The 14,505-nt window shown below is 38.4% G+C and overlaps 1 protein-coding gene across 1 annotated transcript in view; it reads right to left on the reverse strand.

The window, feature by feature from the left end:
* Positions 1–14,505, reverse strand: part of LOC136860872 (gonadotropin-releasing hormone receptor) — a 141,233-nt gene that overhangs the window by 7,382 nt on the left and 119,346 nt on the right. The gene's annotated exons all lie outside the window — the stretch shown is intronic.

The raw sequence follows: 14,505 nt of genomic DNA on the forward strand, positions 1-14,505 counted from the left end.
TTATGATAATAATTTCCAGGAATAAATTTATATAATATGCTATAAAATTACTATTTTATGAAGTTAATTTGTGAAAGATGTAGTTATGTACAATAATGATCAATATATTTACAAGGGATAATAGAAACCGTGTCTGTTCCGCTATGTGAACAAATTATCTTCATAGATCTGACTAGGTGTGCAAGGAATATAATTACTACCGTGTACCGTCAGTTTCCTTTGTAGTTAAGCAACACAGATCACTGTGCTCTGAATTACATAGTGTCCAGAATTATGCATATCCATTTCTAGTGAAAGCATCACAGAATATCAAAACATTTCCATGAGCGTCGTCAAAATGTTAATAGGCTACTTGCGTTGAGGTAATTCACCTATGTGGAACAGCAAAGATAGCTTGAGAACCTGCTTTATTTTCACCACTAGCTCTTAATTTCAGAACATCAATTTTCAAGCTTCTGTCTGATAATTTAGTTTGTCATAGGTACTATACTGGAATGTAACTGTAATTATTAAGGCCTGTAGTATAATTCAAGTGAATTGGTTTCGTGGTATAAATACAGTATTGCTTATCTGTCTAGAGGCTGTATCCCTAATCATTCAAGGAGTTACATTCTTGTCTGAGTATATTTACGTGGAGCATTCAGCTCTGTGTGTCCCAAATGCAACATTGAGGAGTCGTGTGCATTAAAATGCAGGGAAATTGTTAGTGAATGCCACACTATACGACTGAGGAAGTTGTTATATTGGCCATGGGATACTCCAATATCAGAGGATCATTAACATGTCAGGATTTATGAACGGTAAGTTCCGTGGAAACCTCGTAGTTTTCCTAGATACTTGGTGAGGTATTATTTGTGTTTTTGCCTCGAAAGGACATACTGTACATGTCGCAGAATACACGCGTCAAACCGCTCAATCCTACTGTATCTCCCAGCCAATACACAGTAGGTGGCTTAGCACCTTCAATTACAGTATCATGAATATTGAAAATGAATACAATCTACAAAGTATGTCCAGTAATTGTAGTGATTGTAATGAATGCTATCCTAAAACTACATCAGAATGGAGATACAGTAGGTACTTTCAAGAATACAAGCCAAATATACACTGTATATATGAACTAATGTTAGAAGCGGCAATGAAGGTGTAATGAGAGTAGATTGTACCACATTTGCATATACACTGTATATATGAACTAATGTTAGAAGCGGCAAGGAAGGCGTAATGAGAGTAGATTGTACCACATTTGCTGTCATGTGGTTCTGATTGCTACGTTACAGGTGAGAGAATCAGAAATTCTAGAAGAACTGAGATTTGAACATCGTCGTTTTCATTAGTTATTCCTTGGATGACTTTACCAAGAATTTTATACTCACACAAGTATCCAATTATAATCTAGTGTTACTTAACCCAATCTTAAGCCTAAAAGTCATGGCTACATTGTCCGGTTTCTTGGATGAATGGTCAGCGTAGTCTCTTTCCGTTCAGAGTATCCCGGGTTATTTTCCCCGCCAGGTCAGGGATTTTAATCCCAAACGATTAATTTCCTTGGCTCGGGACTGTATATCCTTGCAACTCATTTACCACACACCACACTAACATGCAGTTTCCTATAAACGACAGATGCTGCCCACCGTAATCGGACAAGGACAAGGACTGCACCAGGCCAGCGATAGCCATACGAAATTATTATTATTGTGGTTACATTTTCTACGACAGACCTCTCAGTAATGCAGTAACGCAGGTACAATGTACAAATGTATAAAAGAAATGGCCAAGAACGCATTAATTTCGCAAATGAAACAACACAAACATTAAAATAAACAGAAGCAGAAATTAATTTGTAAAATTTATTAATTATATTGGCGTAAATTAATATAGAACTTGTTCTGTGGGGTAAAATGGATATGATTGGCCGCAGTAGCTTAGCAGATGAAATTTTCTAATGATCATGGAACGTTTCCTGGAACGGAAAAATCCAAAAATGAGTCCGAGTGTCTCCAGTGACTCCAGACATTGTGATAAAGGTGCGGTTTCCTATGTGCAGCGGTCGCATGCGATTGATGCATGCAGGGGGCGCATGCGTTGGACGCATGGCCTTGTCAGTTTCCATCGTGCAGTAATGCAGTTGGTGCGCGCGCCTCAGAAGGGCCAGTCTACTCGCGCAATGGCGAGTGTTGTGACACAAGCTTGGTTGTAAATTTTAAACAGGAAATGGAAGACAGTATCATGATGGAAATAGAAAGAAAGAGAAGGAAGAAGGTAGATAATATGTATTTAAGGAGAAATGAGGAAGGGTATCATTCCAATTTAATTTCCAAGCACCTACTGGATAACGAAATAAAGTTTCATCATTTTTTTCGTTTAACGAGATATCAGTTTCAATTGTCCGACTCGTGGCTGAACGGTCAGCGTACTGGCCTACGGTTCAGAGGGTCCCGGGTTCGATTCCCGGCCGGGTCGGGGATTTTAACCTTAATTGGTTAATTCCAATGGCACGGGAGATGGGTGTATGTGTTGTCTTCATCATCATTTCATCCTCATCACGACGCGCAGGTCGCCTACGGGAGTCAAATAGAAAGACCTGCACCTGGCGAGCCGAACCCGTCCTGGGATATCCCGGCACTAAAAGCCATACGACATTTCAGTTTCAATTTGTATTGTCTGCAATTAAAAATGACATAGATCAACAGAAAGTATTTGGAAGTCGAAGGCCACTGAATTTTGGGAAAGATGGCAATTTCCTAATTGTGTCGGAGCAATTGACGGGAAACTTATCCGGATTGTATGCCCTTCGAAGAGCGGGTCTCTGTTCTTCAATTACAAGAACTTTTTCTCCATTGTTCTTTTGGCAATCGTGGACGCGAATTACAAGTTCGTTGCAGTTGACGTCGGATCGTATGGAAAAGAAGGTGATAATGGAATATTTGCAAAGTCGAATATGGGCAAAAAGTTGTATTCTAACAATTTCGACTTTCCACCAGAAGCAAATTTGCCAGGTTCTGAGAGGGTTCTGCCACATGTAATTGTTGGGGATGAAGCATTCAGGCTTCACAAGAACATTCTGAAACCATTTAATAGGTCCCAGGCAAAGGAAAATTTTGAAAAGGCAATTTTCAATTACCGTCTATGCAGTCAGGCGTGTTTCTGAGAATGCTTTTGATTTACTGTGTCAAGTTTTCAGATTGTTTTACTCCCCAACCGGAGTTAAACCTGAAACCTGTGACAAGTTAGTATTAGCTGCAGGCTGCCTCCACAATTTAATTAGGGAAGATTGTCAATCACTTCTGACTTCACAGTGAAATAGCTGTGAGCTCTTAGTAGAAATGGAGGATTCGCCCAGGCAGAAGGATTCCAGGTTCGAGATTCTTTCATGGATTTTTTTGTAGCAGAAGGCAAAGTTGAATGGCAAGAGAGAGCAATTCAAGGCACATAATTAGACCAGGGATTTGGTATGGACAGGTATATTTTTCACTACACAGTAAAACCTTTTCAAGACGAAAGCTTGTCCGAAGTGGAAACATTTCGCAGTTCCTGTGATTATAACAGTCTTTATTGCGTTATGAAATTTGAGTAAAGTGGAATCTGCATAACACGTGAGTTGAAAAGATTTTATTTACGGATAATATTATTGTAAAATGCGGATAAAATTATTGTGGCAATGAAATCATTTAAGCTCTGTGTTGTACTGTACGAGCAAATACTGGCCATGACGGCCACATTATGTTCAAACCGTGATCATATACACGAACTTCGGTGCAAAAGTGACGCAAACCAATTTACCATTCATTGATTCTCACTCTTCCAAACTGTTTAAATTATCGTACACAATTCACGGGTGTATTCATAACAAGAAATAAAAACCAAGTGCGTGGATGTGTAGTGTTGTGAAATATTATTATTATTATTATTATTACTGAAATCCGTGGATCACATGCATACATCAGTCAAGATATTCGAGTGGCATTCAGGAATAGATATTGATATGTTGTTAATGTTTTCTTTCATAATTTTCCGTTTTTTCCGAATGCAATGCAGAAACAAATCTATCGGAAAGGAAAATCGGTTCCTTGGAATTCCGCCTTCATCTGTATATATGTTTTGTACATAACGCACTTTTCCGCTTGTATAAACGTGTTCCATTTCAATATTTTAAGCAGATGTGTAATTTTGTAAACACTATCAAAATAATTCAAAATAGAGAATATTCATATCAATTGGTATTCACAAAGCAATGTTTCCGTTGTACGTTATGAGCAAATAATATACTAATTTTTGTTTACTACTATTCATAAAACGCTATGTGACTTGAAAACTTTTGAAAATACGTTGTGTAAACATTTTATAAAAATGAAACCGTGGGGCAGTTTAAAATAATCACTCATCTGTTTTATCATTGAAGGCTATTTCTTCCCAGATTTTGTCTCGGAGCACAATATTTTTATAGTCCTGATGGGAGCAGTCATATAGTTCCCGTCTTCCGGAAACAAACTCAATAAATCTCGCCTCTTCGTCTTTAGAAAAGCTCATCATGAGATAATACACGCACGCGTCCGCTGCACCCGACTGGTATACTAAGCACTGCCTGCGTCTACTGCATGCGATGATTTCTAGGAGCTGCATGAAGGAAACCAGTCCTATAGCATTCCATTGTAGGAGTCAGGGAGGGGATGGATGCAGTAGCGGTCGGCAGCAGACGCATGCGACCGCTGCACATAGGAAACCGCACCTTAAGGATGAAGAAAGTGTTTATGAAGTAATTCAATAAAACAAATGTGTACAACGTTTCATTATAGCTAATGAATTATGAAACTACTTGGATGCCTTAGTATCGTGGTTCGAATTCGTACTGAAATTGCAGTGACTTCTCCGTGTGAGATTCTTCATAATTTGCATACTCATCTCGACAACTGTCGGAATGATTTATTGTGCCATACGCAGAGGCGACACTTTCAATCGTAGTTCAGAATAATGGCAGAACAAACAGTGTGTACGTGCACTGTTATTCACACAGACACACATCGCTCTCAGTTGGTAACATAGGCAGGGCTAATTCTATTTTACTTACTGTTGGTGTAGTTCATTTATTATATTTTTGTGTCATTATCTTTGAAATCCTATTGGACTAAATTATAAATACTTTAAGTGCTTCAAATGTTCCTAATAACAAAAAGTTCAATTTCAACATTTCATGATAGAGGATAAACATGAATAAGGTACATTTATAATATTTCTTCGCCAGCAAATATATAATGCCATCAACAGCACTCCACGTTTTGTAGTAAAATACACAGTAAACATGGACCAAGGCTAAATATTGGAGGAAACGAATTTTTCAAGTCAATAAACTAACAGTGAGAAAATACGAAAAGAAAACGAAGCTAATATACGATTACTTAAAAACCTTAGAACTGGTACGCATCTCAAACGTCATAGATAATTATTGACTTTAAATTTTCAGTCTAGGAAGATACAAGGTACAAGTCGTGAAGCTATGAGCTCACATTTAGGCGTTCTATAGTTGGAATTCCACCGTCAGTAGCTCTGAGGTTAGTTTTACATGGTTTACCGTTTTCAACCCCGGAAAAAGTCATGGCCATAATTTAATAAATAGTCTCAGTCATAACCGAGCTCGATAGCTGCAGTCGCTTAAGAGCGGCCAGTATCCAGTAATCGGGAGATAGTGGGTTCGAGCCCCACTGTCGGCAGTCCTGAAGATGGTTTTCTGTGGTTTTCCATTTTCACACCAGGCAAATGCCGGGGCTGTACCTTAATTAAGGCCACGGCCGCTTCCTTCCAGTTCCTAGGCCTTTCCTATCCCATCGTCGCCGTAAGACATATCTGTGTCGGTGCGACGTAAAGCAAATAGCAAAAAAATAGCAAAATCTATCCCTTCGCCTTCTCAGCGTAGCCGGCAACCGGTAATAATAATAATAATAATAATAATAATAATAATAATAATAATAATAATAATAATTGTACCGGCCGGTACACCTCCACGCCGCTAGTTCAAATATTGCGCCAATTGAAACTCCTCTACAGGAGAAAGCCTGAACTTTAAAAAACTGTATTATTATTATTATTATTATTACAACTTACCCCATGCGGAACTCAACAGTTTCTCAGAAGATGGCTCTGTGTGAATTTTGATGTGTTTTTGTTTGTCATTGATCAAGAAGTGTGGACGTTCTCTACCAGATGTCTCTACAAAAAAACTATGATCATGCACTCTGGTGCAAAGGGATGAACCTTCTTGAAGAAATTTTGTATTCAAAAGTTGTAGTCTTTACTAAATTTTGTTCTTTTATTTTTGGGTTGGCAATATTAATCCTTCTTTCCGCCAGGTTTGAACTTAGCCAATCCCGAATTTCTTTAATTAATTCTCAGCCAATCATGTATGTCGTCTTCGATATGGATATGTAGCTCTAAGCTATCCAATAAAGTTAAGAGGGCGGGTCTTAATTACCCCTGAAAGGTCTCGAATTTTCCGCGAGGGTATAAAAACTGCTGATTTTCTTGTCTCCGGGCCACTCGTATAACATCTAATTCAGTGTGTGAATATGTAGCAGGGGGGGGGGGGGAGGGGCGGGAAGCGCCTCTTTCTTCAGGTAGCCGTTCTTCAACAAGGTAATGGCCTTTTAACATCTGTTTTTCTTGCCAGCTCAGCAGTTTAACTTTCGGGGAAGGTTCGAAACCTTTAATAAGTAAACTATTAAACATGTAAACCCCTTTTCCTGGTAAACTTCAGTTTTCTCGAACTTTAATTCAGGGATAGAGAGTGCCTTACCCTCTCGAGCTCCCCTTCATTTTTGGAATTGAGGTGACTACGTTTTCGTGACCGTTGTTTTTCTCTTCTTCAATGTATTAAAGTTTCTCATACGAGTCACCTCCCTAGCTTGGGATTAGCCCCTGTATTATCGGCCTAGCGCCACATAGGTTTTAAAAAACTTTAGTGTAGGAGTGCAAGTACTCGCCTCCATTCAATTTTGTATTTTGGGCCATTTATTTAACCCGTTTTGTTTTCCTTCCTGAGAAGGCCCAGTAGATCGGGTACGAGGTACCCCTGTGCCATTATAAGTGTGCCTTGAGGGCAGTTAGTGTAAAGTCAGTTTATGGCCTTTTAAATAGGCTTGAAAAATTGAGAGCGGGTCAGCTCTTTCCGGTGTGTGAAAGGTGCCTCTGGGAGGCTTGAGGTTAAAAGTTGGGAGCAAGTGCTCCATGCAATTAGGGGTTTTCTGCCCTTTGGTAATTTGTGGTTGTGAGCTGAGAGCTCAGAAATTATACTTGGGACTCGAAGCCCAAATCTTGTAACGAACTGTAATTTGTAATTTCTTAATTTGTTGATCTGCTACTTGGTACCTGTTATACTCTGTTATTTGTTGATTTTGAAAAGAAAATATAACCTTTGTTCATCATCATCATCATCTGTTTACCCTCCAGGGTCGGCTTTTCCCTCGGACACAGCGAGGGATCTCACCTCTACCGCCTCAAGGGCAGTGTCCTGGAGCTTCAGACTCTTGGTCTGGGATACAACTGGGGAGAATGACCAGTACCTCGCCCAGGCGGCCTCACCTGCTATGCGGAACAGGGGCCTTGTGGAGGGATGGGAAGATTGGAAGGGATAGGCAAGGAAGAGGGAAGGAAGCGGCCGTGGCCTTATGTTAGGTACAATCCCGGCATTCTCCTGGAGGAGAAGTGGGAAACCACGGAAAACCACTTCCAGGATGGCTGAGGTAGGAATCGAACCCACCTCTACTCAGTTGACCTCCCGAGGCTGAGTGGACCCCGTTCCAGCCCTCATACCACTTTTCAAATTTCGTGGCAGAGCCGGGAATCGAACCCGGGCCTCCGGGGGTGGCAGCTAATCACGCTAACCACTACATCACAGAGGCATAACCTTTGTTAAAGTTTTTAATTAACTTTAATTTTGTAGTTGAGACCTATTCCAGTCCGCACCTTCTTTCACTTCCGCCTACCACGGATATCTCCGTAACAATAATAATTGTTCCGGGGATTTTTGTGGATCGCAGAGGTGAAAGATGGTGCCAGGATAAAATGGGTCTAACTACAATGTAAAAAATTGAATTTAAAACTGAAACTGAAGGTTATATTTTCAAAAATTTCAAACTTAACCATTTTTACAGGTACAAGTAGCAATCATTAAACAAGATGGAAAAAATCCAAGATACAGAATCTTAACACTTTGGGCTTTAAGCCCCTAGCTTTATATTAGCTGAGCTACTAGCTCAAATTTACCAAAGAGCACAAATTTATACCAGGGCAGACGTCACCTAATTCAAAGAGCACTTGCTGTCAACATTACAACATCTAGCCTTCAAGAGGCATTCATTAATCATAAAAATGAAAAAGCTAATAGGATCTCAGTTTCTCAAGCCTACTCAAGGCAACATTGCATGAAAGTCCGATAATCTCTGGCCTTACGAGGCACTATTTACACATAGAAATCTTATCACACAGAGGTATCTAGTACCCAACCTACAGGGCCTTAGTGAAAAAGAACAGGTTAAATAAACGGGCCGAGTACAATTTGAATGGAGTCGAAGACTGAGCTCCAAAAAACTTTAAAATCTATAGGGCGCTTGGCCGACGAAACAGGGGCTATTCCCAAACTACTGAGGTTGCTCGCCTGGAAATAACTTCAATACATAGCAGAAACAAAACGTGGCACCTCAAACCAAGATGAAGGGGAGCTCGAGAGTCTACATCACTCTCTATCCCCGATTTACAGGTGAAGATTTTATGAAGTTATTACATTAGCCGGCAGAAAGTTACATTTTTAGAAAAGAAGGTTACATAATTGATGATTCGGACCTTTCCCTCGGGTTAAACTGCGGAGCTAGCAGGAAAGAAGGAAAGAAAGATGTTATGTGGCCATTACCTGGTAGACGTTTTAGCAGCTGACGAAGACGCCTTCCGCCTCCTGCTTGACACACACACTCAGTAAGATGACGATCAATTGGCCAAGAGACGTGAAAATCCGCAGTTTATAAACCCTCGGGGAAAGTTCGAGACCATTCAAGATTAAACTAGCCAAACCCTCTCAATTTTCTTGGTAAATTTAAAAGTTACACTCAAAATAGAAGAAGACTGTGATTGGTAGAAAATTAATTACAGAAATTATTGATTGGTTGGATTCAAAACTGGCGGAAAGAAAAGATAAATATTGCCAGCCCAAAAATAAATGAACATAAGTTAATAAAAAACTTATGAATACAAAACTTCTTTAAATGAAAGGCCTTTCACTTCGCACCACGGTGCATGATCATAGTTTTTAGTAGTGACCCCTATGGAAGAATGTCCAAACTTCTTGATGAATGGCAAACAAAACAAGTAGAAATACAGTCAGTTCAGGAAACTTCACAATAACAAAATTACATCATATTTTAGTGGTGACATCTTCTGAGTAAATTTATAAGTTGGTGCAGGTTCAGTTTCACTGTTTCACCAGTAGAGGAGTTCTTTTAGGCGCTAGATTTAAATGCGCGGCGTTGCGGTGTACCTCCTGGTACAACAATAATAATAATAATAATAATAATAATAATAATAATAATAATAATAATAATAGAAATCCACAGCATGTTTCCAGTCATTCGAACGGGTCAGGAATTGAATGAATGAAGTCCCCATCTAGTGGCGAGGATATTAATCGTGCCGGCTGCCGAAGCCTGTCACACTCATCTGGGGTAATGATTAATGAATGACATATGAAATGAAATGGTATTGGAGAGTGTTACTGGAATGAAATATGACAGGGAAAACCGGAGTACCCGGAGAAAAACCTGTCACGCATCCGCTTTGTCCAGCATAAATCTCACATGGGGTGACCGGGATTTGAACCACGGAACCCAATGGTGAGAGACCGGCGCGTTGCCGCCTGAGCGACGAAGGATCTAATAATAATAATAATAATAATAATAATAATAATAATAATAATAATAATAATAATAATAATACGGCTCAAATACTTAAGGTCATATTATTCTTTCCACGACTTTGATTCATACATGTATCTACTGCTACGTATAATGTTAGAAGGATTACCATTCGAGTCCTGTCCTTTAAATTACAGTTACAAATGGGAATGTTTTTTTTAAGAAACGCACATATTAACATCAGTTATAATATTGTTATTATTAATGTAATATGAAGATTGATGCCTTCATGCCCATATTAATATACGTTATCAAGTTTTGGTTTTCTGTCGTTGCAAGGAAATAAACAGTGAGAATTCCTATAGTTTACTTCTTTGACACGGAAAAACCAAAAGGTTATAATATCTGACAATAATTCTTGCAACATGCCATTATCTGTGAATGGTCATACGAAGTACGATGCTCATAAATTCATTTCTTAAAGTTCTAGTAACTTTACTGATTTGGATCCAAACACCCTCATTGGAAAAGCGATAGTGTCGGGAGTCGATAATGCAGTCTTGAATGGAGTGTGTTTCAAACCACTGTAGTTGTCTGAAACAATCGACTACGGTATGAACTTTCAAGCAATATTACAGATTCTAAGTAAATACTTTGAAAGAATGAATAACAAGACAACATCTCATTGCACGAATTCTCTAGGAAGGGACTCAAGAAAGCATGACGGTGGGTATTGACTAGTTTGCACTGCCTCAGCTTGCCTAAGGTACATAATTATCAGGCCTATCTGGTCTATGTACTTCAGTCATGTAACCCTGAATTAATTAAAATGGAAAATCAAAGGGAAGATATCAATGACAAAATTCGTGGATAGCTCTAGAGTAAAAACTCTAGAGTAGAAAATAGAGAAAATTTGTGTCGAGTTTCCGCAATCGAACAGGAGGAAACAGAGTTGGTCTATTCTTTGATGCTGCTGATAATGCTTGTCGTTTTAAGGGGCATAACATCGAAGGTGATCGGCCCCGGTCTATTTTTTAACACTGATTTCATATATAGGGATCTTAAACATATTCCATTTGTTGGTGTATAGAGAAGCACATACGTTTCTCAAGTATTAAAAGGAGAAATTCTGAAAATGCTGCATCATGAGCCACACAATTAAATTAATCATGAAGAGTTCTCCCGAATTTCAGGCATAAACGCTATCTGTAACGTCTCAGAAGCTCATAAACTGCGGGATAACTCAGTTGAATCCGGTATCCCTTCCATTCACTTTTTTCACGTTCCGCTCATTAATTCTCCAACTTGTCTTGATCGACGATAATCTCTTCCGATGGCAATGACATAGTTTATATGAATTCTAGGGAGTGGTGAATATAGTTAGAATGGAATAGCAACTCCTTTTCACCGCCAATATCGTGAGCCATTATCCGAACACTTTGTGCTTCATTAATTTAAACTAAAAATACATGAAGTATGTGAAAAGTTTGCAAAAATAATAAGAAATTTAATCTGAACTGACAAAAATTCAATTTGGGGGCGGGGGGAGTGTGAAAGGAAGTGAAAAAAATGAATTTCTTTTATGGGGATACTTATATCTCAAAACTGAAGGTAATAGGCGTGAACATTGGTGTTTGGAATCTCCTTTAAACATAAAGAAACATGCCTTTCTGTTATTTTTTGTGGGGGGGGGGGGGGGTTAAATAAAATTAACGGCGATGGGGTGTAAAAGGAGATGAGAATAGTTGATTTTACTGTTCATAATATACTTATAAGGAGCCTCCTTTGCTCAGGTGGCAGCGCTCCTGCCTCTCACAGCTGGGTTATGTGGTTCAAATCCCGGTCACTCCATGAGACATACGTGCTGGACAAAACGGAGTCTGGTCAGGGTTTTCTCCGGATACTCCGGTTTTCCCTGTCATCATTCATTCCAGCAACACTGTCCAATGTCATTTCATTTCATTTGTCATTCATTATCCATTGCCCCAGAGGAGTGCGACAGGCTTCGGCAGCCGGCACAATTCCTATTGCCGCCGCCAGATGGGGGCTTTATTCATTCCATTCCTAACCCTGTCGAATGACTGGAAACAGGCTGTAGATTTCCGATGTACTTATTCTGATCATAAACCGATCATTTTTTTATCTTTCATGGGTTCGTTTTCAAGAGCCATCTTTTTTTTCGGAGAACGTTCTTAGATTACGGTACATTCTCCTGGCATACAAATAAAAATTTAAACACCTTTGAAATAAACGATAGGAATGAGATTGACCGTCCAATTGTTCTCCTCTATAATAAGGTCTTAATGCACGGAAGTAAGTCTTTCGTATCACCAGAAATCCCGCACACTTGGCTACGCGCGACAATGGTGCTGGTCACATTGTTAACAATGACAGTGGCAGCAGATGTAATTTACCGCCAAGTAGCGGTCTTGCATCTTGCTATGGGGTCCAGATCATCTATAATAATAATAATAATAATAATAATAATAATAATAATAATAATAATAATAATAATAATAATAACCTAAATCCAACAGATATCCCCTCCCTAATAATAATAATAATAATAATAATAATAATAATAATAATGTTCTGGACCGTCGTCAAATGTGCAGACCGCGCTGGAACGGGTCCTGGACGGGTAATGACTAAGAATGCAGTCCAGCCGCGGGTTCAGTACCGCCAAGGCACCCAAGAGGACACCACGACGGATCTCCTCAAGGATTTGATCCATATTAAAAATTCTTATAGGAAAAGATGGCAAAGATTTAGGGACCCAACTGACCGGGTGGAATACCTGGAGCTAGCCCGGGAAGTACGAAATCGATTGCTGGAAAGAAAGATTGAAAAATGGGAGGATACTTGCCGTAATCTATTAGAAAACGAGTCAGATCGCGGATTTTGGCGGATTCTCTCAGATAACCAGTCAGATCGCGAATTTCGGCGGATTATATATAAAACAATAAGCATTCAATTATAAATTTCAGTATAATACCGTAGCGAAGCGCGGGTATCTTGCTAGTCTATCTATATATCTATATATATATAAAATAGCTTGTCCTGACTGACTGACTGATTCATCATCGCCGAGACAAAACTACTGGACATAATGAAATGAAATTTTGGGGATACATTCATATTAAGATGTAGGTGCTCGCTAAGAGAGGATTTTTGGATATTCCGTTGCTAAGGGGGTGAAATTTTAAAATGAGTGTATCTATATCTCAAAACTTTAAAAGTTTACAGATGTAAAAATTGGTATTTAGAATCTTCTTTGAAAATAAGGAAACACGTATTTTTTGTTTTCAGAAAATCCCAATAGGAGGGGTGAAAAAGGGTGAAAATGGGGGAAAATGTGTTGAATGCCTTTAATCAGGATACCGGTACTTATATCTCAGAAACTGAAGATATTACAGACCTGAAAATTGGTACTTTTGATCTCTTTTAAAAATAAAGAAACACGTATTTTTTTGTTTTTGGAAAATCTAATTAATGGGAGGGTGAAAAGGGGGTGAATTTTTAAAATTAGTGAATCTATATCTCCAAACTTTTAAAGGTTGCAGATGTAAAAATTGGTATTTAGAATCTTCGTTAAAAATAAAGAAACACGTATTTTTTATTTTCGGAAAATCGCAATAGGAGGTGTGAAAAGGGGTGAAAAAGGGGTTGTATGCCTTTAATGAGGCTACTTATATCTCAGAAACTGAAGATATTATAGACCTGAAAATTGGTGTTTGGGATCTCCTTTAAAAATAAAGAAACGCGTATTTTTTGTTTCTGGAAAACCCAATTAAGGGGGCTAAAAAAGGGGTAATATTTTAAAATGAGTGTATCTATATCTCAAAACTTTTAAAGGTTATAGGTGTAAAAATAGGTATTTAGAATCTCCATTAAAGATAAAGAAACACGTATATTTTGTTTTCGGAAAATCCTAATAGGAAGGGTGGAAAAGGTTGAAAAAGGGATCGAATGCATTTCATGAGTCTACTTATATTTCAGAACCTGAAGATATTACAGACCTGAAAATTGGTGTTTGGGATCTCCTTTAAAAATAAATAAACACGTATTTTTTGTTTGTGGAAAATACAATTAATGGGGGGTGAAAAGGGGGTGATTTTTTAAAATGAGTGTATCTATATCTCAAAACTTTTTAAGTTTATAGATGTAAAAATTGGTGTTTAGAATCTCCTTTAAAAATAAAGAAACACGTATTCTTTTGTTTTCGGAAAATCCCAATAGGAAGGGTGTAAAAGGGTGAATAATGGGTTGAATGCCTTTCATGAGGATACTTATATTTCAGAACCTGAAGATATTACAGACCTGAAAATTGGTATTTTGGATCTACTTTAAAAGTAAAGAAACAGGTATTTTTTCGTTTTAGGAAAATCCAAATATTGGGGGGGGGGGGTGAAAACGGGGGTGAATTTTTTACAATGAGTGTGTCTACATCTTAAAACTTTAAAATTTACAGATGTAAAAATTGGTGGTTAGAATCTCCTCTAAGAATAAAGGAACACGTATTTTTTTGTTTCCAGTAAGTCCTAATAGGAGGGATGTAAAAGGGTGAAAAATGGGTTGAATGCCTTTAATGAGGATACACATATCTCAGAAA

The sequence above is a fragment of the Anabrus simplex genome, chromosome 1 (assembly GCF_040414725.1).
Source record: "Anabrus simplex isolate iqAnaSimp1 chromosome 1, ASM4041472v1, whole genome shotgun sequence".
In the NCBI taxonomy this organism is placed as follows: Eukaryota; Metazoa; Arthropoda; class Insecta; order Orthoptera; family Tettigoniidae; genus Anabrus; species Anabrus simplex.